Below are 27021 nucleotides of genomic sequence, written 5' to 3' on the forward strand. Positions count from 1 at the left end.
GCTGCTGTAGCCCATCCACCTCAAGGTTTGAAGTGTTGTGTGTTCAGAGATGCTCTTCTGCATACCTTGGTTGTAACAAATGGTTATTAGAGTTACTGTTGGTTTTCTATCAGCTCTCAGCAGTCTGGCCATTCTCCTCTGACCTCTTGCATCAACAAAACATTTGCACATACAGAACTGCCTCTCACTGGATACTCTCACTCTTTTTTGAACCTGTCTCTGTAAACCCTAGAGATGGTTGTGCGTGAAAATCCCAGTAGATCAGCAGTTTCTGAAATACTCAAACCAGCCCGTCTGGCACCAACAACCATGCCACATTCAAATTCACTTAAATCACCTTTCTTCTCCTTTCTGATGCTCGCTTTGAACTGCAGCAGATTGTCTTGACCATGTCTACATGCCTTAAGGCATTTTGTTACAGCCATGTGATTGGCTGATTAGAAATTTGCGTCAACGAGCAGTTGGACATGTGTACCTAATAAAGTGGCCGGTCATTGTATATATATATATATATATATATATATATATATATATATATATATATATATATATATATATATATATATATATATATATATATATATATATGCCTAATATTAGATGACCAGAAAGTGATTTGATTTTTTATAAATTGTTAAAATATTGGTGTCTGTAATAAAGGAAGTCAAGTAAATGTTATGTACAATTTAATTTTGTAAGAAAATCACTTTTATATGAACAAAAAGGGGTAATAAACAAATATTTACTGAATTCAAGTTAAGTTATGATGTATGGAATACCGTTGCTGGTCCAAGCCGCTGGACCAGGAACGGTATTCCATACATCATAACTTAACAAGCAGATTCATCACCATAACTATATGCACTAGCAAAATAAATATTGCAAATATTAAACTCACAGATTTTAAAAGTGACCTCAAATGCCAGAGTTACAATATGAAGTCGCACAAACACACGTCTGCTTCCCGTAAAGCTTTTTATGTATTCAAGTCAACATCTCATGACCTTCAGTTCACGTCCTCAAGACAAAGACAGGGTTTATATATCAGTCTCTTCTCAGCTGACCTTTGTGTTGTTTTCCCGCTTGAGTCCTGTGAGTATTTAAGTGAACCAAACCAATAGAGGGGTACACATCCCTATTCTGGGATAACAAGAGACAGTCATTGTTAGCATCTGATTAAGGTGGCTAAATCGAGACGAGAAACAAACATCTCATTCTGCTCCGCGACCATAATTAGCCTTCATAATAGAGATGAGTCTATTAGTCAGACATTCGGCAGGATTTTACATAACACAGCCTGCAGGAAGCACCAAACAACCACTACGGCTGCATTATACAACGAATTAGTGTTTAAAATAATAGTTATACTTGATACAGAGGCATCGCAATTACATTGAATATTTCAGAAAAAACAATAAAACACAGAGTAGACACAGCGGCTGTTATGTAAATGGTGTTTGAGCTTCTGTGAATGTGTCCGGCCTTTTCCTGGAGGAACTGATAGGAAATGCTGAAGAAAGGACTGGATTATTTGAAGGCCCGAGGTGTCGCCTGACTCTTTTCCTGATGTCTCAAATGCGCAGCACGTGTGGGTGGATCACTAACCCCTGCTTTAAGTGAATTAGGAAAACAAAGAGCAGCATGTCCGCTGCTGTGTTTGGCTCCCTCTCTCTTCCTGGTGGACGTCTGTTTTGGTGTTTTAATTGAATTTGCTTCTTGCTTGTGTCCAGTGTGATGGAGAAGAGCAAGATGAAATGATGATCTAATGTTCTTGGAAATTGCGTTAGGAATGATACGGTCGCACGCTACATGTTATATATGCTGTAAATCAACCACGCTTGCAAACTTTGATTAAAAATGTGATTGAAAAAAGGGGGGCTTTAAAAACTACGATGAGGAAGTGTACATTTTGAGAAATTTTTCATTCATTCATTTTCCCTTAGGTTTAGTCCCATTATTCAATAGAAGTCGCCACAGCGTAATGAACCGTCAACTTATCCAGCATATGTTTTACGCAGCGGATGCCCTTCCAGCCGCAACCCAACACTGGGAAACATCCACACACACTCATTCACACGCATACACTATGGATAATCTAGCTTATTTAATTCACCTAATAGCACATGTCTTTGGACTTCCTCCTCACCCGGCGGAAACCCACGCGAAAACTGGGAGAACATGCAAACTCCACACAGAAATGCCAACTGACCCAGTCGGGGCTCGAACCAGTGACCTTCTTGCTGTGAGGCGATCGTGCTACCCACTGTGCCACCATGACACATGAATGGATTTAATGTTTGGAAAATTAGGGAAAATGACTTGAGATCTGTATCAACTGATCTGTAAAATACTTCATCATAAAGCATCATAAAAGGTACTAGTTTTATTACTAATTATGCTTTCCAAAGCAACGTTTAATTATTGTTTATTTTTGTAAACCACCCAGCAATTTAGATTTAGGTCGTCAGCATCTAAAGACAAGGCTATTTTGATGTCCAATAACGATGTGAAATGACGTTGATATTTTGTTGATTTTAAGCTGTGTTAGAAAGTGACCAAAGTCCAAAGATGAGCCAACATCCTAAACCAGGGCTGTCCAAACTCAGTCCTAGAGAACCGGTGTCCAGGAAAGTGTAGCTCCAACCCTTATCAAACACATCTGAACCAGCTAATGAAGCTCTGACTAGATATACTAGAAGCTTCCTAGCATGTGTGTTAAAGCAAGTTGGAGATAAACTCTCCAGGACATCGGCCCTCCAGGACCGATATTGGACATCTCTGCCCTAAACTAAAGCCATATTGATGTCAAATACTGAGGCTTATTCTGAGGTATTGCAGCCAAAATCCAAGGTCTGATAGACGTCATATTGGTACCGTCCACACAACATCAAGCTGTAACATCATTAGACATTGATATTTTGTTGTTTTTAGGTTGCGCTGGAAAGTAACCAAAATGCAATGTCTGTCCGAGGGTGGACATTTATGTTGGCCTGACGTTGGGTTCTGTCAATGCAGTTTTCATTCAAAAATACCAATCAAAATGCAGCGTCCCATGCAACGTTGGAGTACAACATCAATCTGACGTCATGTTGACCTCCTGTGCCTGCTGGGTACTGATGACATTTATTCTTAATTTTAAATAAAAATGTGTGTGTGTGTGAATGTTTGTGATCTGTGTGACCTGGCATTGACCAAACTACATCAGTTTGAGCCACCGACAAACAGTTAAATTCTATCAATAAATCATACAAAATTGATCAAATGACTTTTGAATAGTTTTGCCTGTTGTCATGAGACTGGTCTTGTTAGATTTCTTGTATTATACATAGAACATTGATGTAATTTATTCCCCAATTGACACTTCCTGTCCACCATCTTGAATTAGTTTGAAAATCTGTTGTTTTGAACTCTCCATAGATCATTAGCCCAATTTCTAGCAAATTTGGCTCAGACCATGCTGCCAAAAAGTTATAGAATTTTCCAGTTGCTCTGTAGCTTGTGGTTGTGCTTGTTAATTGCTGCTTACAGCTATATTTATAATTATTATCCTATATTATAGCAGGAAAATCATAAAAGATGTCTTGTTTTTGGACAAATTTATATTAAATTCTTGATGACACAACACCAATGAAGAGTTAAGAAATTCACCAAGTTTATTGGTGAAATAAACTTGATTTTAATCACAACAAATGTAAACATTTGTTACTTTCACCAAATGGAATATTTATTTAAATAAATATATATAAAAGCCAAACTCAAACTCATTCCTAATAAATCAAGCACATCTAGAAAAACCGAGAATGTTCAAACGGTCTCTTCATTTTCCATAGCTGCATAAATATCTAAATAAATTTCAAAGCATGATCTCTTTCATGGGTCTGACATCATACATCATCAAGCTAAACAACTGAGAGGAAGAGACAGATGAGTCTATGATCAAATAGTCATGGTGAGAAAAGAATGATGGAGAGACATTACAGCTCCATAGAACCACATTTACGGCAAAGTCTACATCATGCCCACTCAGGAAGTGGGCTTGAGTGATTACATCAAATCCAAAGGGATATAGAGAAGACAATATGTTTATTATATTGACCACTAAAGCAAGTTTAACTTAAAATAAAACCTTTTGTTTGTTATAAGCCTGTATGTTGTTTTGTTCTCTGAGGAAAGAAACCCTTTTATGTTTATTTCCATCCACCTTTTAATAATATAATTCATACGTTGAATGCACAGGATTTCAAATAACTGTTACTTCAATTTAAAGCATGCACACATACATACAAACAATTATCCTTGTCCAGTGTCTGCACATTTTCCCTCCAAAAGTTATTGTTGTTGAAAATATAGAGCTATGGATACATTTGAAGTCCCTTAAGCATGCACTTCTCAACACAGGTGTCTTTGCTGTCTTCTGTAGATTGTTGTTTCGTCCTTGACTTTTTTTAGATTATGAAACAACAGCCTGGTTCAGTGTTGACATCTTGCTGACCAGCAAATTAGTGCAAAAAGGGTAGTAACACTGAAAAAGGTATTCATAAGACTGTCATTAACCCCTTAAGATCATGACAAGTCATAAATATGAAAGAGAATTTTTGTACATGCTTATGACAACTGTCATTAAGTGTCATTCTCTCAGTTATATCTTTTTAATATGCCTGTTTACATGAGCATATATAATCCGATCCAGTATGTATAATATTTCCAGTAACCAAAGTAAGGGCTTAATAATGTTTACATGTTAGGAGCAAAACTCTTAATATATGGAATTTCCATTACCCATATTGCTCCCTAAGAATTGTAGTTACTTTTCCTACTGCCATTTTTTACATCCCTCACTTCATAGTACAAATAATGGACTTACTGTAGATGTTACTGACCGCTTACAAATATTTTTGTATGGTTGTATCTCGTGCTTATTTGGCCCCATAGAAATGTGATGTCAATGCCACTTCAGCTGGGTTTTTCTGCGCTGACACACACACACACAAAAGTTTGTCTGCGCTAATGTCACATTCCATGCGCTGTTTATGGATGATGGAGCAGAGGTGGCATTGAGTTGTGTTTAAGAGTTCAGCAAATTCGAAGTGGAGGGAAAGTTTCAGAATGTCACGGATATCATTAATAGAGCTGTGTGAACTTGTGAACCAAATGAGCCCATAAGAGTTTGCTGTTTATACACCGAACAGAACCAAACTGGTTTGAAAGTGCATTCCACAGATGACATGTCTTTGGACTGTGCGGGAAACCGGAGCACCCAGAGGAAACCCACGCAAACAAGGGGATACCATGCAAACTTCCAACACAGGGTCATTCTGAAAACGTAGTCCCGTAGACGTTTCTGGAGACTGCGAAAAATCCCAGGAGGTACGTATTTTTGCAGTTTTTGTTTTGGTGGATCCACGAGAGGCCACTGTGTGCGCTGTGTTCACACCTCACATAAACCCATAGAGGCCGCTGTTGAATGACCATCTGTCTGACTGACTGAATGATTGACTGTCCTCCTTCTCTAAACCCAACAAATTTACCGATTTACCCGCCCACCGGCTTACTACCCTAAACCCAACCAACAATTTACAAAAGCCATCCAGAAATAGAAAAGCCCTCGTCTGATTTTTACCACGTTTTCGGATTTTACTACATTCTCAATCTGTTATGAACTTTTATTTTATTTTAATATACTTTTAGCCGCTCTTCACCGGACTTAAACCTGGTCATCGTTAGTTCCTCTCTGCGTCTCAAACCCGCCGATGTACACAACAAGCTAACTGGACAAACTGGTTGCAGCGGGAAAGCCCTCCACAGGAGGTAAGCGGTCAGCCGGTAAGCGTGAAAAGGAATGGCGTCATACCGCCCCATATTGTTTGCTTAAAAAATGAAATGCAGCGTATTTGTACCTCCGGCTACATAAATTCGTAGTCTTCAGAAACATCCATAGGACTACATTTTCAGAATGAGCCTTGGTTGCAAACTTCACACAAAAATGCCAACTGGCCTAGCCAGGACTCAATCCAACGACTTTCTTGCGGTTAGACGACTGTGCTCAGTGCTAACCACTGAGCCACCATGCCACAGTAATATTGCAAAAATCTCATTATAATCGCACTAAGATGGTCCATGTAAACATACTCACAATGCATTCAGACATGCCACCCAGCAAAAACTCATATAGTTGTATCACAGCCAAATGTTGTCCTATTCTAACAAACCATACATTAATAGAAACCACTTGTTCTGCTTTATTTTAAATTACTACATTTACTAAATTTACATTTATGAGTGGTTTTGTGTTTCTTTATTTACTAATAATTTCGCTAGTAATCATAATTTGTGTGAAACAAAATGTCATTAGTGTTTTAATGTCTCTATTTTTCATTTACACCTAGAACCTGCAATGAAATCACAGTGAAAAACAGTTGGAAGTGCCAAACTTCTTTCAAGTAAACAAAGACAAAACGGAAGTCTTTACGTTTGGGAGCAGAGGTGAGGTTCTCAAGGTGAATGCGTACCTTATTGGCTCTAAGGGTCAAACAACAAAAAATAAAGTCAATAATCTTGGTGTGATTCTGGATTCAGATATAAGTTTCAGTAGTCGTCAAAGCAATAAGTCAATCAGCATACTATCATCTCAAAAACATTGCAAGAATTAGATGCTTTGTTTCCAGTGAAGACTTAGAGAAACTTGTTCATGCTTTTATCAGCAGCAGGGTGGATTACTGTAATGGACTTGATTGATGAGTTTCAGGTCATCCAGAACATTGCGGCCAGGATTCTGACCACAACCAGAAAATCAGAACACATCACACCTATCCTCAGGTCTTTACACTGGCTCCCAGTTACACTTAGAATAGATTTTAAAGTATTACTACTTGTCTAAAAAATCCCTAAATGGCCTAGGAGGTCAATACATACAAATATGCTCACTGAATACAAACAGATCTTTATGATCATATAAATGAGTTTAGTCAACGCAGGGTGAATTGGCTTTTAGCGACTACGCCCCCCGCTACTGGAATCAGCTTCCAGAAATGATCAGATGTGCTCCAACATATAGGCAAATTCAAATCAAGAAGAAAAACACATCTGTTCAGCTGTGCCTTTTCTTAATGAGCACTTTGCTACATCCGACAGATCACACTATTATGTCTTTCTTTTCCTTTTAATTCCTTTATAACCTGTTGTAACACATTTTAATCAGTTTTTATATTATTATTTTTTATTATACTTATCTCTTTTATTCCTGTTTATGTAAAACACTTTGAATTGCCACTGAGTTTGAAATGTGCTATATAAACAAACTTGCCTTGCCTTGAAATGTATGTATAAGTGTATTTTATGCTGTTTCACAGTCTCATGTTTAAAGTGAGAACTTCTTTTAGAGATTATAAACTGTCAATGCATATCAAGAGCCATGTAGAGAAAAAAAAGCATGTTTGCGTTCCACTGACAAATCAACAGCATACAGATTTTTTATGCAATTTAATGCTGACTCAGCATTTATTTTAAAAAAAGTAATAAAACTTTGTGAACAAAACTGCCTCTTCATCATGAATAAGTACAATGTGTTTGTGCTACAGCAGGTGGATCTGAAAAACACATCTCCATTACCATGTCTAACGGCAACAGAAAGGAAACCTGAGGTTCAGAGATGACACAGCTCCTCTCTTCTCTCCCAGTCCAGTTGTTTCAAGTGTAAACAGGAAGCGTGTGGCACTTTGTGCAATAGGGGGGAAGGGCAGGCCAGAAAAACAGAGAAAGCCAGAGCGCAGTCTTTCACGGCTGGCTGAACAGCAAATGAAGTGTCCAACTAAAATGCTATAAAAAAATGCGGTTTCACTTTTCTACAAGCAGCCAATTGAGCTGTGAAGAACACAGTATCTTATAATGCATATATCTTTATAGCATTACACATTGTATGATAATAACTTTGTGGAGTTTGACTGAAGGTGGTCTCAGAAGTAGGTTAATGCTACTGTTGTCTTGAAGCAATACAGCTTTGGGGAGTGACAGATAGAGAGAGGAGGAAGGTCTGACAAAAGATAACATAAGATAGAAAAGGAGGGGGTGCAGAAGAGGAAAAAAAGACAGAATGAGAGAGAAAAGTAAGTGGTATGCAGGGAGTGCAACTTGAGCAGTAATGGGGGTGGGAGATTGGTAGATGAGCAGAAGGAGTTTCTTTTGTCGAGGGAAAAACGCTGACTGACAACTGGCTACTGCCTACATCTCACTGACTCGTTTGTTTATGTGTTCATTGATTGCAAAGCTTGTTAGGCTCTATATGAGTGTGAGAGCGTGAGTGAGACACCTATTCCCCTATTAGCATGTATCTGTGGTCAATGGATTCCCAAAACTAGGTGCATTAGTGATGACATTGGTAATATTGCTCATAAATTGAGTTACTGCTGAACAAACTTGTGAAGTGCAGTTCACACTTTAACATGACATTTTATAACACTATACAAACTATATATACTGCTGCTTACTTAGAGGTTACTTTGTAACCGAATATCTTTCCGTTAGTGTGGTGAATTTACTTGAGCATCTTGAACAAGAGCGAAACACAAAACTCCCAAATCCACAAGTTTCTTGTGGAATCACTTGATTTGCAAAAATGCTGTGAAATTTCACAACAATAAATGCAACCCTGGCTCATTCTGAAAACATACCCCCATATACATTTCTGGAGAGTGCCAAATATGTCCCAGGAGGTAAGTTTTTTGCAGTTTTTATTTTCTTGAATCCACCAGAGGCCGCTGTTTATGCTTTTTGAGATCTCAAATTTCTCTTGCGAGTGTCATTCGCGCCTGTTGTTCTTGCGAAATGCACCAGAGGCCGCTGTAGACTGACCGACTGCCCGATTGACTGACTCACCCTCCTCCTTCCCTAAACCTAATCAATAACGTTTTCAAAAGCACAGATTGACCGGCCCACACACTTCTCTAAACCCAACTGATAGTGTTTTCAAAAACAATACAGACAAAAAAGCCCTCGCCTGATTTTTACCACGTTTTCAGATTTGACCACTTTCTCACCCGGTTATTTACTTGTTTTTTTTATTTTTTATTTGGCTTCAGTTTTTGTCTTACCTGCTTTCTGGAAACCCGTCATCGTGGTCAACTCCTCTCTATGTCTCAAGTCCACCGTACACAGCAAGCAAACTGGACAAACTGATAACAGAAGGAAAGCTGTCCATATGAAGGTAAGCAGTCAGCTGATAAGCGCGAAAAGGAATAGTGTCATACCGCTCCGTAGCGTTTGTTTTAAAAATGAAATGCAGCCATGAAGACTTCTGGCTACATAATTTGCGATCTCCAGAAATGTATATAGGGCTACGTTTTTAGAATGAACCGTTATTTATTGAATAAACGTGATTACACCATGAGCTTCTCTGTAAGATCCTACTAGTGGCCTCCATTACACTCATTCTCTTAAGCCTCATTCAGATCTGGGTCACTGTACCAAAGCAACTCTTCTGGTTCTACCCACCTGACTTCAAGCTAAGATTTAAATTATTATGGTAGCACTGAAAAACAAATATGCTAACATTAATGCTAAAAAACTGTATCCTATAGTGTAGCCTCTAAATAATTTACATTCACCCTCTTCAGCCTTGTTCTGATCTGGGTCATGGCACCAATGCAACCCCTCTGATTCTTCCAACCCAGGCTCATTCTAAAAACGTACCCCTATACATATCTGAAGATCGTGAAATATGTCCCAGAAGTTATGTTTTTTTGCAGTGTTTGTTTTCGTAAACCCACCAGAAGCTGCTGTTTATACTTCTTGAGATCTTAAACTTCTCTCCAGAGGCCGCTGTCGACTGACTGTTTGACTGACTGACTGACTGACTGACTGTCCGATCGACTGACCCACCCTCCCCTTTCTCTAAACCCAACCAATAGTGTTTTCAAAAGCATTGATTGACCCGCCCCACCCACTTCCCTGAACCCAACAGACAGTTTTAAAAAGAAATCAAGAAAAAGAAAAGGCCCCTGATTTTTACCATGTTATCAGATTTCACCACATTATCACCCTGTTATTTAACTTGTTTATTTTATTTTTTGGATTCTACTTTTGTCTTACCTGCTTTCTGTAACCATTCTTCACTGGACTTGAACCCTGTCATCGTGGTCAACTTCTCTCTGCATCTGAAGTCTGCCAACGTACATTGCGAGCTAACTGGACAAACTTGTAATAGCGGATAAGCGGTAAGAGGTAAGCGGTCAGATGATAAGCATGAAAAGGAACGGCATCATACCGCGTTGATTTTTTAAGACAAAATGGAGCCATACGTAATTCTGGAAACATAATTCTCGCTCTCCAGAAATGTATATAGGGCTACCTTTTCAGAACGAGCCTATGTTTGGATTCTTCACACCTCACTTTAAGTAATATTTAAACATCATCTTAGCATGGGAGGACATATGTGCTAACAAGGGTGCTAAAAACTGTTGCCTGTAGTGTTGCCTGTAAATAAATTACATTCACTTTCCTCAACCTCATTCCGATCCGGGTCACGGCAATAATGCAATCTCTCTGATTTTTCACACCTAATTTTAAATAAGATCTAAATAGCCATCTTAGCATGGGAGGTCATATGTACTAACAAGAATGCTAAAAACTGTAGCATATACTGTATCCTATATATAAATAAAATAATAAATATAGTGCATTTTCAAACTCAGATGCTGGAGGGCTCTACACCGTTCTGCTTGTTTTTAAGATTAGTAGAAACTTCCATGCAGATGAAAATTGGAACTGGTTGTAGCTAAACTGGAGCTCTGGCCCTTCAGGAATTGTTTTTGAGGCCACTGCTCTAGGGTGAGTTGCTAGTGTGCCTCTTGAGGCCAAAGGAGTAAGGTTTTAATGCCCAGCTCTTACTAGCTGGCCTTCGTTACACTCAACCCTCATTACCTCACTCTGATCTGGGTCACTGCACCCAAGCATTTATCCTGCTCCAAAGAGGGTTCAAATATGTCAGCATTGGAGCATATGCATGCTAACAAGAATCCTAAAAATAAAAAGGTCTCTCTTGAGGCCAAGGGAGTAAGTTTTACTCATACAGCTCATATTAGCTTGCCTCTGTTACTCTACCCATCCGGGTCACGGCACCAATCTTCTTGCCCCACACCAAGCAGGAACTAACATCTCAGCATGAGATGCTAGTCACCACACCAATAAGGACACTATAGACCACCACCAATCACTAGTGCACCTCTTGAGGCCACAGGAGTGAGGTTTATTCACACAGATCCTATTATTAGCTTGCCTCCAAAATAGGTGGAACTGATGTAATACATCCATATAGTCTTTTTTTACAATAAAGATCACTCTTTTTTTAAGCACCCGTGAAGTACAGAGCACCTTCTAGGAGGTTTTATTTTCTAAGCAGCCATATTTGGGCAGCAGCCCATTTAGACATACAACAGATGCACACTGCTTTGTGACACCACACCTGTTCTGAAGGACAAAGTATTTACTCATCATCTAAAAATGTCTTAGGAAGACTAGTTCACCCACAAATGAAAATTCTGTCATCATTTAGTCGCCCTTTACTTGATCAAAACTTATTTTAGCTTTTTCTTCTTCTGGTGAACACAAAAGAAGACTTTTTTTAATGATGGTTGATTTCCATAGTATTCTTATTCCTATGGAAGTCAATAGGTCCCAGCAACCAGCATTCTTCAAACATCTTCTTTTGTATTCCACTAAACAAACCCACAATTGTTTAAAACTCCATGAGGGAGAGTATATGAGGAGGTCATTTAGATTTCTCAGTAAACCACTCATTTAAATCACTAGGTTAAATGAGTGAAAGATCTGATGTTTCCTTAATTCTTGTTGCAGCAAAAAAAAATCCATACTGTTGTTTTGATTGTCATTTGTCATCTTGTTTTTCATCTACTTCTTCTAAGTAACTGTCCTACTGTGAATGCTACCAACTAAAGAATGTGCAAACTAGTGCAGACAAATTAACACACATGCATATTCACAAAACTGGGCAACCAGCTGATATTTACATCATTATTTATATCATATTAGTTTATATCATGCAAACTAAACCATTCAAACAAAAAAAACTACCATTAAACCTGCCATTATTATTTAGTACATGAATAAGGTAACACTTTACTTGAAGGGGAAGGGTTATAAAATCTTTATAATTATCACATGACACATATCATGATGAATAGGAAATAGATCCAATGCATGCTTATGACAACATTAAGTGACATTTTAATGTCATTGTGTAATTGTTGTGTAATTTTTAAACTTGTCAACCAAATATATCATATCATACCATAGTCATGGCAACTTGACATTATCAAGACAACATAAAACAATCATGAACTTGTCATAAACACAATCATCATGAGGCCATTATAATTGTGTCATGAATTTTAGAACAGCATATTTTTCTCTACTACAATTGTACAAATTGTATTTGTCATCAAAATTTTATGTAATTAAAATGCCATGAAATATTTATGAACCTGTTATAAAATAATTTGCCACAGCACTGACACTTTTAATAATGATATGTATACATGATCAAACTAGTGTGCAACTTGAGCAAAACTGATACTAACTTTGTTTTAAATTTTGTTTTGTAGTTCGGCCCCAAATAAATATTTGTTGACGTTTTTAATTGTTTAAGTTCATTTGATTAAACATATAGAAATAAGTGGATATTATCGATGCATTTATTGGGCGATGCGCTGCTTCTGCGTGCAGTATGAAAGCTCTAATCTGTTAGCATTGACGCCGAAAAAAACGCGCTCTGCTCACACTTGCCGTGTGAAACAGGCTTTAGTGTAAATGGGGCCTTAGTAATGTTAAGTAATCATGACAAAGACATCTGAAACAATGTCTTACTTGCATCTAAAATGACATTACTGAGTGAATGACACTTAATGAAAGTTGTCATAAGCATGCATATAATCTCATTCATGTTTTTGTCATGATTATAAATCTGTCGTGACAGTCTTATGAACACCCCTTTCAAGTAAAGTGCTACCTTTTTTTTCTCAGAGCTATATTTTAAGGCCACAACATGAGTTACCCTATTAATCACCTACAGTAACACCACATAAGCAACCTCTCAAATCACCTTTACCCTCATGTTGATTTGTTTTGGTGGCACTTTTCTCACATTTTCTGTAGAATCTCGTATTACAACTGCAGTTATGCAGAGTTATGCAGACATGCAGAGCGCTGACACTAAAGCGAACGCAGGGAACAACTCCACCTAGATTATCTCATATTAAGCAGGCTAAGCTCTTTAGATCCCAGTGAGGACTATCAACGATGCATGTAACAGAGATAAGAAGCAACACATGCATAACATCATACATGAAAACCCTTCCCAATCATAACATAAAAACAAATCCCTATCAAGTAACTAAAACACGAAAAGTTAAAGCTCTTTGTATATGTGCAACCTAGTGAATCCAATCATTAGCATGACATTAACATGAGTCTCAACAGTCTGACCTTTGACACTGACCACTGATTTGTTGTTCTCATAGGCAGATTGTGTACTAGGACTGTGAATAACAGGCTTTGACGGTGTAACAATAGCTCACACTCACACACACACAAGCATTCACACAAAGAAGCAGACTCCTTTGTTTGGATCCAAGGTGATGTCCCAGGTGCAAATGATAGTTTGTGTGTGTGTGTTTGAATCGCTGCCTGTCGGATTGCGCAGGATTATATACTAATAGTGTGATGACGGCTGCAAGAATCCATTTTGCAGACATGCAAATTCCAGAACATCAATATGTATAAGAAGTGAATGTGTTACAAATATTGATCAGCACACAGAGGGGGAACAAAAAGTAATTCAAAGAGATGCTGAAAGATTTAGGGCAGTGACGAGAAAAGAAGAAGAAGAAGGGAAAAAAAAATCTGTGAAACCAAGGGAGAATCCAAAAATAGGTTTCTGGGCAGAATCCAGAGCTCCTTTGCATGAATACTTAACACTATTGTCAGGCAAGGAGACAAAATACAAAGAACAAGTCTTTAACTAGTGAGGTCCGAACAATGTGCTAGTGAGAAGGACACATATGCTTCACAGACTAACTCCTCAAAGCTTAAATGCTCATGAATAATTAGGGCATTCTCTTACAGAGCAGATGTCTTTTTTGGGGACCGTACATTTCCAGAAAGACTCAGCAACATCGTGGAGAGAGTAGACCAGAAGGATTGACCCCTCAACAATGAACGCTGACCATTACAACCGTTGGGTTTGTGTGTGTGTGTGTCGCTTGCACAAATACACCCTTGAGGGCTGCGCGCAGGATAGGGGGGTAAGTATCTTTCAGCTCAGCGTTCATTGTATCAGCGAGTCCATAAATTATTCACCAGCTCTCAAATATTGATATGGAAATCACCATCCACACAAGTGACGGCCCACATATAGACAGAGCGTGCTCCCATTCACTTGTCTGGCAACGCTGCCTTGGTTTTATTCATGCGGCTCAAACGCTGTCCATTTAACACGTTTATGCTCGGCTCTACAGTCAAAGAGGATTATACAATCGCTAAAATTATAGCATTAATCATTCTCAATCAATCTCCAGTATGCCTGAAAAGCACTTCAGAACACATCCGTCTCATTCTCTCTGCCTATTTCCATTAGTACCAATCATGATGTTGGTTTGGTTTAACAGCATTGTAGCTGTGAAAAAAAAGGTTTTAGCGCATTGGTTTCCTGTTGTTGATTGCTGTTAGGTACAGTGCAGTTTACTGTCCGGTAATTTTGTGACGTATTTCAAATTGCAGGGAGACTACATAAACGTTTAGCTTAAAGGTAATTGCGCACCACCTCAGCACTACGTAATGGTTCATTTTGCAACAGTTAATGCAGTTATAAAGACTTTGGCTGCATCCTAATATAGCATTATCTCAGAGGAGGTATGTCATTTCGTATCTACAATGCAAAAAAAATGTATATAATGTTAATGTACTATATACACTTACTGGCCACTTTATTAGGTACACCTGTCCAACTGCTCGTTAGAGCAGATTTCTAATCAGCCAAACGCATGGCAGCAACTCAATGCATTAAGGCATGTGAACATGGTCAAGACGGTCTGCTGCGGTTCAAACTGAGCATCAGAATGGGGAAGAAAGGTGATTTAAGGGACTTTGAATGTGGCGTGGTTGTTGGTGCCAGATGGGCTGGTCTGAGTATTTCAGTAACTGCTGATCTACTGGGATTTTCTAGCACAACCATCTCTTACAGAGAATCGTCGTAAAAACAGAAAATATCCAGTGAGCAGCAGTTATGTGGGCTGAAATGCCTTGTTGATGTCAGAGGTCAGAGAAGCCAGACTGATTCGAGCTAATAGAAAAGCAACAATAACTCAAATAACCACTTGTTAAAAAACCAGGTATGCAGAAGAGCATCTCTGAATGCACAACACTTCAAACCTTGAGGCAGATGGGCTACAGCAGCAGAAGACCACACTGGGTGTCACTCCTGGCAGCTAAGTACAGGAAACTGAGGCTACAATTCGCTCACAGGCTCACCAAAGTGGACAATGGTCTGATAAGTCTTGATTTCTGCTGTGATATTCGGATGGTAGATTCAGAATTTGTCAAGAAATGAAAATTCTTCTGTGGTAAATTACTCCGTCACTCCTCAAAACCAAAAAATAATAGTTGATTTTATTTATTTTGTTAAACACAAATATTTTTTTTTGAAAAATGCTGGTGACTGGCACCCATTAACTTCTATAGTGATTGCTTTTTAAACTAAGGAAGTCAATGGGTGCCAGAAAGCAGCATTTTTTAAAATGTGATTCTTTAAAATGTGAATTTCTAAAAGAAACAACCTCAAAAAGGTTCAAAATCATATGATAAAGATTAAATTAATCAATTAAATTATTAATTTTAAAATCTGGGAGCTTTAAAATAATAAACATTTTAATACCACAGTTTATCATAAGAGTGTGTGTATTATGTACATTTACATATGAATGTACTGAAATAAATACTACATAATTACACAACTAATGCCACCATAGTCCTGTTTGATGATAATAAAGGTTGTGTTGAATGAGCAAAAGTTTGAAAATGGTGGCACATTTATGCCATGTCAAGCAAATGAAAAATACAAATAATATAAGCTGGTAGAAACAACCACATATCAGCTTTGTTTACTGCTTTTACCAATCTTGATGTATTGCACAAGTGAATATTCATCATTCAGTGAATCTGTTCGAAATGAAAAACATAATCATTGTTAAATCCATAGATTTAAACACTGATGCCTCGTTTGTCCGCCTTATTGGAGCAGTCAACTGAATCTTGCTACAAACAGAGGCTGTGCATTGTTGTGACTCTTGGAAAGCTCATTGATTTTTACTGTGACAAACATGTTGATGAAATGCCAAGGTGGCGGACACATCAACATGTCTGGACTAACAAATCTTTCTGAACAACTCTGTACTGAAAGACATCAAATCTGTTTGGCTTCTGAATCAACATAAAATTGTCAGACCTGTGATTTCTGTGATGTCAATGGATTATTACGCACCCTTTATAATACACTTGCTTGCTATGTAGCACAGAAAAGAAGAGAACATTTTCTTATAAAACACAATTATGTCTAATTTTTACATTTTCTTAAGGTGGGGTAACATTTATTGTGGTTTAGCCTCAGACGGCAAACCCAAGGAGTATTACACTACCTGACTAAAGTCTTGTCACCTATCCAAGTTTTAGAAAGACTGCATCCATACATCTCTACAATGACTCAAATAACTTATTAATAATGTCCTCTGGAATGACAAAGAAAGCATTCATCAGGACTCCCAGAGTTCATCAAGATTCTTTAGATTCATCTTCAATGCCACCACCTTCATCTTACCCCAAACCTGCTCAATAATGTTGATGTCTGGTGACTCGGCTGGCCAATCCTGGAGCACCTTGACCTTCTTTGCTTTCAGAAACTTTGATGTGGAGGCGGAAGTATGAGAAGACTTTGTCCTCTTCTGTGGTTTGTAATGTAATGGGCAACACAAATGTCTTGATACCTCAGGCTGTTGATGTTGCCATCCACTCTGCAGCACTCTCGCACACCCCCATACTGAATGTAACCCCAAACCATGGTTTTCTCCTTCATCAAACTTGACTGATTTCCGTGAGAATCTTGGGTCAATGTGGGTTTTAATAGGTCTTCTGCAGTATTTGTGATGATTGGGATGCAGTTCAACAGATGATTCGTTGAAAAAAATCCAAATGATCAGTTAAAAGTCAAGTTATTATTTGTTGCTCTTACAAATGGGATTGACGACAAGACTTTTGTCAGGTAGTGTACATGCATATGGCACACAAAACTGGAAACCCTTTAGGATTTTTGAAGCCACCATTTGATTAGTGGAACAGCATCTCCCGAAGTCATGCACTGTAAAAGCAATTAGTTACACCACTTTAAAAAGTAAAGTTAAATTTTACTTGATTTAATGAATTTTTTAGACTTAAATCCATTGTTAACCCCTAGTAGGAACCAATTTAGAAATTAACATTGTTTATAACTATTAAAATATTACATTCACTTAATAATTTTAGGGCAATGGGTTTGCTTACTTTTTAAAGTAAAGTCAACTACTCACATCCAAAGCAACAGGTTTATTTCTTTTAAGTAGGGTCAACTAATCTCTTATTACTTTGTACAATTTTAATTGCTTGAATAAAACATATGTTTGGTTGCTTTACACATCCTCTTGAAAAATCTGCTTGGTTTGAACGTCACTGTGCTTAATACCTTTCTTTTTATCTATAAAGTAACCACACATTTTAATGCAAAATACCTAATATGCAGATTGGCTCCACTGGAGCACAGTGCTCTTTTCTGTAGCAGCTGGTGGTAAGGTATAACATAGTTTGAGCATTCAAAGGCACACGCACATATTGATTGCGGAAGACATTTACAGCAGACAGACATACAAACAAATAGTGGAGTGTTTGTGAAGGTCGACAAACATGTGTTTGTGCTGCAATCCAGAGGTATCACACGGGCCGCGGCCTGCGCATTACTGATTCTCCACACCATTCATCCAAACTGTGTGAAGGTCATCTGAGGAAATCATGTGACACTCAATATATTGATTTGGACATCCAGTATTCTTCAGAAGAAGACTGACTTGAACACCCAACATTTGTGGTCAAAGTTTGGAGGATGCATGTCTGGCAATCAATTTTACAAACACTTGGGGTGTTTCTTCAATTGATTTTCTCATCTGAATCATTGGCTGTTGCAAATATGTAGTCTAGATTGATTCAAAATTATACAACATTTAAAATCAAAGGCAAACAAGCCTTGAAAGAAACTTCTCTGTCTCCAACGTCTCGTCTTGTTCTAGGAGAGGAAGTAACCGCCTGCTGTTTGTTTCCAAATCCTGTTGTGTATGTGTGTGTGTGTGTGTGTTTATGAAAATCGAAACCTCAAAGTTTCAGCCCACCCCTTTAAACGAATTTTAACATTCTCTGTGTCTTCACTGTTCTAGAATGAGTAATTGTGTAACATCACAGGAAATAACAAACGGCAGGACAATGCAGGGCCTACACACGCAACAACAAAACAAAACAAAAAAAACCCAAACCAAAGCCATCGTCATTTAGCTGTGTCAATTTTTACAGCCAGACCAGAGGTTAAGTGAGCTACCAGCTACATCCTGTTCCCAAAAGCTCCAGGAAACCCCAACAGTACCAGCATGTCAACAAAGCTGCAGCTCATTTTGATGATAATGTCATCATTGTGCACATGGGGCTGAATGCTAATGAAGCATTATCTCTTTTGATAGCTCTGAGGTAGATGTCTTAATCATTAGCGTTCACCATTGTCATATTCCACACTCTTTGTCTTTTACTTTGGGCTTGTGACCATAAAGACAATGTCTAGCAAATAAAAATAATAAAAGACTCAGGTAGAAGTGCAAGTAAAGTGATGTTTTAACATAATTGACAATCTTTGTCAATCTTTGTTTCTTTGAAAACAATCAGGGACAAGTAGTGTTAAAGTGCTCCTCTAGAGTTAAACAGTGATCAGTCAGGTGATCTTTAAATGGGTCTGGCGGGACATTTTTAGCTTAGCTTAGCATAGATCATTGAATCCGATTGGACTGTTAGTATATGGATCAATAAATTAGTCCCTTTATTAATCTGGGGTCGCCACAGTGGAATGAACCGCCAACTTATCCAGCACGTTTTTTATGCAGCGGATGCCCTTCCAGCCGCAACCCATCTCTGGGAAACATTCACACACACACACACACACACTACGGATAATTTAGCCTACCCAATTCATCTGTACCGCATGTCTTTGGATTGTGGGGGAAACCGGAGCACCCGTAGGAAACCCACGCAAACGCAGGGAGAACATGCAAACTCCTAACAGAAACGCCAACTGAGCCGAGGTTCGAACCAGCGACCCAGTGACCTTCTTGCTGTGAGGTGACAGCACTACCTACTGCGCCACTGCATTGCCTGATTTCCTAATTAAAGCTTGACAATTCATTGTGTACAAAGACCAATATTAAATAGTTGCCATAGTTCGACAGTAGAGCTCCTTGATTATTAAACCGTAATGATAGGATAGGACACATGGTGCTGCAGTGAATAGCGATGATGCCTCACAGCAAGAAGGTCTCTGGTTTGAACCCGGGCTGGGTCAGTTGGCATTTCAAGTTTGCATGTTCTTCCCATGTTTGTGTGGACTTCCTCTGGGTGCTCCACACTCAGTCCAGAGACACGTGCTGTAGGTGAATTGGGTAAGCTAAATTGACCGTAGTGCACGTCCTAGTCCTTCAGATTGGGGGTTAAGCGTTGGGCTGACAACTCACCTCATAAAAACTAGATGATACAAAACTCCAATATGGTGCTGCTAAATATCAAATTTGATATAAATGGCCCTGGGAGTAAGTAAGCAAGTAATGATAGAATGGTTCCTAGCAATATTGCTAGCCAAGAAAATTTGTAACTTTTGTCAAGTTATTTTGATTGTCTTAGTAGACAATGTAACCAAGTAGGAAAATTATTAGAATGCTTTGGTCACTTTTGAGCGAGATGCAAATGGTCATATCTGATTGATCTATGCTAAGCCAGATATGGAGATCTGCTGAAGGGATTTACAAATGGTACAAGTACATAACTGTTTTACTCTAGGGGAGTTGTAAGACTAGTTTTTTTTTTTTTTAGAAGTGGAGTTTTCCTTTTATAGCAAATAGTTTCTGCCGAATGTACTTAACAAGATGTTCAAGATGATAGCTGTGTAAGTATCAGTATTTATATTCACTTCCTGTGATGCAACAGCGGACACTCCAATGAAGCAGACACTCCAGCGTGAGAACGCAGTGTGGGCATTTATCACTCAAGAGCTGTTCAAGATAATGATAACTAATTGTAAACTATTAAAATCATTCTTATTCTATGAAAGCAAATTGTCAACACTATAGATGTAGCAATAATGCCATCTGATGAACGATAAAAAAACATCAACAGGCAAAAAAATCCATCTGAATTTATTGAGCAGGAAGTGAGTTGATTGAAATAACTAAATTAATGACTTTTTTCACGTTCTTTATATAATTGCATCAGATTTAAAGGATCAAATCAAGCATCATCAAGAAAACAAACAGTGCTAAGCTTTTCCCAAAACTAAACTGTGCTTAGTTACTGCTCAGCTGGTTTAATGGAATCAACAGAAGATGTAATGTTCCACCAGAAGACATCCAAACCCTTTTTGTCCTTTTAAATGAAACAATTATTTGTTTTGTAGAAGTGTATTGGTAAATGACAATGGGTAATTTACTGTAGGTACAAAACATATATATCATAACAGTACATTTACATGGACAACAATAATCCGATTTTAATATGATTAAGACAATACTCTGATTAAGAGTCTACCATGTAAATGGAGATGTTTAATTAATTTAATCAAACTAAACAGAAATCAAAATGAGACATGTGGAGTATGCTGATTTTCATCGCAAAAACTATCACCTCAAACTATTGCCATTGTTTAAGATTTTCGTTGCTTTTTTGCGACAGGATAGTCTATACATTCACTGCTGTTTGACACTATTCTCTGCACCTAAAGAGTCAGTGAAAGACCACAGACAGGGTTTTATTTCTATATGGCATGTGGTATAAAATTCCATTAAAACAACACTCTTCCAGCAGTTCATACTTACATTCAATATTTAGTTTGTCCATGGAAGCATGCATGAAATGTTCCTGAATGAAAGTGAAAGTGCCAAACTGCAGTTAAAGTTGACATTAAAAATGAAACACACAAAATTACATGAAACTCCGGAGAAAATGTGGATAGCATGGAGACGCAATGCTGTTAATCGATCTATGTGCTATAACATGTAAAATGGGATCATGAAAGGAACATTCAAAAAACAACTCATGTAAACACTTTAATCATATTATTGTCTCATTTAGATTAGGGCAAGTAATTTGATTACTGATGTCCATGTAAACATAGTCACTGTAAGTACTATACAGTCATATAGTGGGTCAAAGTGGACCATTTTCTAACATAAAGACAACCATGCTTATTATTATTTTTTCATTTCTCAGACAACGACCAATAGGAAGCACTTCTCTACAATACTTATTAAAAAATTGTAAAAAAAAAATAAATAACAGAACAGAAAATAAATATACATTGGTGATCCTATAGATAGAAATCTGAACCAGCAAATAGAATTCTGGAGTTTTTGTAAAGGCAAGTATGTTGTTCAAACATCTATTTCTGTAAGTTAGTGGCTAATTCCGCCTTCACTTTTATAAATAAAGGTTCAAAAAGTGGGGTTTCAGAAGAACCATTTACAGTTCCTCAAAGACCCGTACAGTGAAGATTTAGCGAAGTCCTTCATCCCTAATGGGAAAAAAACTTTTTTATAATATAAAGATCCATTATCCACTATATGAAAATGAACAGGATCCATTGATATTAAGGATCCTTCATGGAACCACTGACTCCAATAAAGAACCTTCTCAATGACATTAATGATGAGACGAAACTATTGGTTTTGAAGAAGTACGTAGTCTGACATTTCTTTTTCACAACTGGAATGTAGAATCGCAGAATTTGACCAAACAATTGTATAGTCTAAACCTGGCATTAATACATCATGTTTCGTTCTCCAGCCTCCTATTGGTCCATAATACTGGAAGTGAAACCCTGGTGGCAGCGGTCGTCTCCCCCACAGTTTCCTAGCAAAGGATGACAACAGCAGCGTGGGCGAGTGGAATAACAGGATACCAACTTTGAACTTGTGGGCAGTGGACAGGGTTCACTCTACATCCAGCGTGAGCTTTGGCTCGCATTGAGCTGAGATTTGGGTAACTTGTGGCACAAGCACTCGCATGTTTTTTTTAATCACACATACAGTCAGGCTGAGACTTGGTGGATGGTTTGAGTGCTTTTCTCTTGTCGAGTCTGTGTGATATTTTGTCTGGTGAGGGGATTTGCTATATGTGTGGCATTGCAAAACAACCCAGGGATTTCTTAATACATGTGTGAGAGTGCGTAGGAGTGTGTATGATTGTGTGAGCTTGTTTTTCACATAATCTTGGATTTTTTAGGAGTTTTCTGATAACAAATGCTGTGTCATCACTGAAAGAGACACAACTGGCCACCATGACATCATATTATGAAGATGTTTATCAAAAAAAATATCAATAATGTAATCTCATATCAGACACAAAAAAAAGCACAAGGGGGTTTTCAGCAGGTATGAACTAACCACCTGGCCGGTCTTAAAGATCTCATTTTCCCCCAGATCATTTACCTATAATGAAAAAAAAATATTCATTGAATTTCACTTTTTTAAGGTAAGTTGTTGCAAACAATTTATAAGGGCTGAATTTAAACAAAAAAAAATAGTTGAGCATAACTAAATTGAATTTGTTTGTTTAAATTCAGCCTATAAAAATAACCACACTGTAAAAAATGCTGGATTCCACATAAGTCCTTCAAGTTGTCCCAACACAAATGGATTATCCATTCATTCATTTTCTTTTCGGCTTAGTCCCTTTATTAATCAGGCTTCACCACAGCGGAATGAAGCGCCAACTTATCCAGCATATGTTTTACGCAGCGGATGCCCTTCCAGCTGCAACCCATTACTGGAAAACACCCATACAGTCTCATTCACACACATACACTATGGACAATCTAGCTTACCAAACTCATGTCTTTGGACTGTGGGGCAACCGGAGCACCAGCCACTGGGCCACTGTGCAAAACAGTTTATTTGTTTATTAAAGACGCAAACCCCTCACTGCACCACAGCTGCGCACCTTCAGCAAACCTCCTAATTCCTGCAGCACGAGGACTTTATGATTGTTTATGAGTGTCAAAAGTGGCTGATCTGTTCGGCGAAATATTTGAAAGCGTGACACAGCATATCAAACGACTTAAACGATATAACTAAAGAAATCTCCACTGTGCTGAGCGAGAGCGCTAACTAAACAGAGCATCATCGATGACGTAAGTGTGCCCAGGCCCGAATGTAATGTGACTGCAGGCCGTCGGTGGAGACAAAAGGGGGGACACGCGTGCTTTGGCCCGGTTCAAGGCAACTGTACATAGCGTGAGTACTTCCTTAGTTAGACACTTTAAACTGTAGAGTTTTAAACTGTACTTTACAAAAGACCAGAGAGGTTCCAAAATGAAGTTCAATTGTATAAAATTTGAAAACACTAATGAATTATAAATTGCAGTTCATGCTGGATTCCACCCAATTGCTTCAAGTTGTCCCAACACAAATCGATTATTCATTCATTCATTTTCTTTTCGGCCTAGTCTCTTAATTTAATCAGGTCTTGCCAGAACGGAATGATCCGCCAACTTATCCAGCACGTTTTACGCAGCGGATGCCCTTCCAGCCGCAACCCAACGTCAGGAAACACCCTTACATACTTATTCACAAACATACACTACGGTCAGTTTAGCTTATTTAATTCATCTGTACCATATGTCTTTGGAAACCAGAGCATCTGGAGGAAACCCACACAAACACGAGGAGAACATGCAAACTCCACACAGAAATGCCAACTGAACCAGCATATTTTTTGCTGTGAGGCGATCGTTCTACCCACTGTGCCACAGTGCTGCCCTGGTTGCAATTTCATAATAATATTTTACATAATTTCAAATATGATAAATGACTTGCATTTGTACTGTGTATGCACACACTTTATTTATTTATTTATTTATTTTCTATTTACCAATGCAATCCATTCCAACAAATATCACCTAAAATCAGGTGTGACTTTTACTTTCACTACAGATTATCCACCCATCTCTTCAGATTAGACCGCGGTTGTGGTGTGCTGTTAAAAACAGCATCTCAGGTAGAGGTACAGCAGGGGTTGGTTTGTTGGCACCGATGTGCGTCTCATGAGGTGTTGTGTCTGTTTGTGTGTTTTGGTCTGCATTGCGTGTGCATGTTCGAGATCTGACCTGCTCGTGGCCGTGCGTTCATACTGTGCAAACTCCGTGCAACGGATTTATTTAGATCAAAAGAACTAGGCCCTATATGCGGCCATAAGAGATTTATTTGCAGACCGTTTTGACTGTGTGAGTGTGTGTGCTGCACTGCCACCCCTCTGTCGGCTCATCCTGACATCTGTGAGTCAATTAGCTGTCTAAAGAGAAAACATCCCCCTCTCCACCTTGCGCACACACATACACACATCTGAGGGTGAGCAGAGAGAGCAGGCCGGTCTGTTGGGGGAGGGGTGTGTATTGGTGGGGGAGGGTAATGGGGTTGGGTGTCAAGAATGTGGCTCTTGGCTTGTTCTTTTGTATGTTGTGCGTTTTTGTATATTTTAGTGACACATTAGAGGGACCTTACACTTTTACAACTTGTGCATGAATAAGTGCAAGTACTAATAGGGCCAGTTGGTGTTTGTGAATGAAAGTTGAATTATTTAAATGTATTTTTTTTAATAAGTTTTTAATTTAATTGTATCTATTGTGTTAGTTGTGTTAATAATAGTGTTAATTATTATTATTATTTATATAAAAATGTAACATTAAACTTTAAACTTTAAAAGGTTAATATTTACTCTAATATTTACTCTATTCCTTTGTGTGATTTTATATCTATTATTTAATATTTATAAAAATAATTGTATATAAATAAATAATTGTATGAATGTATTTTATTGTGGTTTGATTATTTTTTTCAAGTTTCACTTTTTTATTTAATTATTTCGATTTTTATTATTTTACACACAAATCCTATATATTTCAGAATTGAAAAGAACAATAATACAACTTGGTAGGGCCTGTATGTCTTGGTCAATCAAATTGCTTTCCAGGCCATTTTGCATGCTACATTTATACCAGGGGTTGCCCAAACTGGGTCGCTGGTTCGAGCCTCAGCTCAGTTGTTGTTTCTGTGTGGAGTTTGCATGTTCTCCCTGCGTTTGCGTGGGTTTCCTCCGGGTGCTTCGGTTTCCCCCACAGTCGAAAGACATGCGGTACAGGTAAATTGGGTAGGCTAAATTGTCCGTAGTGTATGAGTGTGTGTGTGAATGTGTGTGTGGATGTTTTCCAGAGATGGGTTGCGGCTGGAAGGGCATCCGCTGCGTAAAAACTTAAAAATAAGTTGGCGGTTCATTCCGCTGTGGCGACCCTGGATTAATAAAGGGACTAAGCCGACAAGAAAATGAAAGATAATATAATATAATATAATATAATATAATATAATATAATATAATATAATATAATATAATATAATATAATATAATATAATATAATATAATATAATATATATAAACTATTTTACATGAAAGTTGCCACAGGTTATTTTCTAATTTATTTCATAATATTTAAAAGTAAATAGAAAACATTACTTTGAATAATATTAACTAATGCAGTATAACTTTTTAGTTATAACGTATTAAAATTAAAACATAAACAATCACATTTATAACACAGTGAAGTTTATAACAGCATACACTAGTCAAGCCGAATCTGCTTTTGCCTTGATTCCCTCACCAAAGCCTTTGCATTGTCCTCTGTCCGTCGGGTGACAGTATACACATTTTAAACTAAATTACAGAATGAAACAATCAATTTCAGTTAGCCATTTTTGTAGTTTAACAATGAAACAAACAAATAACAGGTCACATTAAATTAGAATTTACAAGCTTTAAACCATCCCCATCATTCTTCCTCTCTTCTCAGATGGGACAACAGGCCAAATCTAACGATACCATGGGCCAACTTTGGCCTGCGGGCCCTAGTTTGGGCATCTCTGATTTTACATCATCGTGTACATAAATGTAATTGGATATAAATTTGTTCTACTCTCCAGTGCTATATGAATAACTACATTCACTTTGTAGATGCGATGTTCTGTTGAATGCTCCATTGGCCTCAATTGCTGTTTTAGTTTCGTGATTTCATTTATAACTTGATTTTTTTTAATCAAGACCACATGTTGTCATATTCTCATTTAAGATTTCAACTAAATAACCAAGTCCCAAGAGTTAATGCTTCTTGTTGTGTCCCAAATAACACTTTTAGCCCTGTTCACACCTGTTTTTGTCAATCTGACCACATCCAGACAACACTAAATTTAGTTATAAACAGTTTGTAAAACAGTTTGAGCTCATTCACTCAGGACTGTTGAAAAGACATTTCAGTCAGATTGCTTTGATAGCCAATATGCTCTTGTGCACAATCAAGAAACTGAAAATAGAACAAAACTGGACAAAAGAGACAGATTACACCAGGTGCAAATGGGAATGTGTCTTCCTTGTATACTTGTGATCCAATCGACCATTCAAATCTCAATACCAGATGTAATAAGGGCCCAGGATTGCATTCCTTGAATCTTATCCCAATTGGAAAACTAGCCCAAGTGTAAATATCCACTAAGAATCTCAAATTTTCAAAAATAAAGTGATCATTTCCCAAGCACGCAGAGATCTGAAAGCGGACGTGTGTATCTTTCTCAGCGTATGGATTCCAGCTCG

The 27021-nt window shown here is 37.9% G+C and overlaps 1 protein-coding gene across 1 annotated transcript in view; it reads right to left on the minus strand.

The window, feature by feature from the left end:
- The window catches only part of ctps1b (CTP synthase 1b), a 101634-nt gene that overhangs the window by 58028 nt on the left and 16585 nt on the right, over positions 1–27021 (minus strand). The gene's annotated exons all lie outside the window — the stretch shown is intronic.

The sequence above is a fragment of the Danio rerio genome, chromosome 16, assembly GCF_052040795.2.
Source record: "Danio rerio strain M-AB ecotype USA chromosome 16, GRCz13ab, whole genome shotgun sequence".
NCBI lineage: Eukaryota > Metazoa > Chordata > Actinopteri > Cypriniformes > Danionidae > Danio > Danio rerio.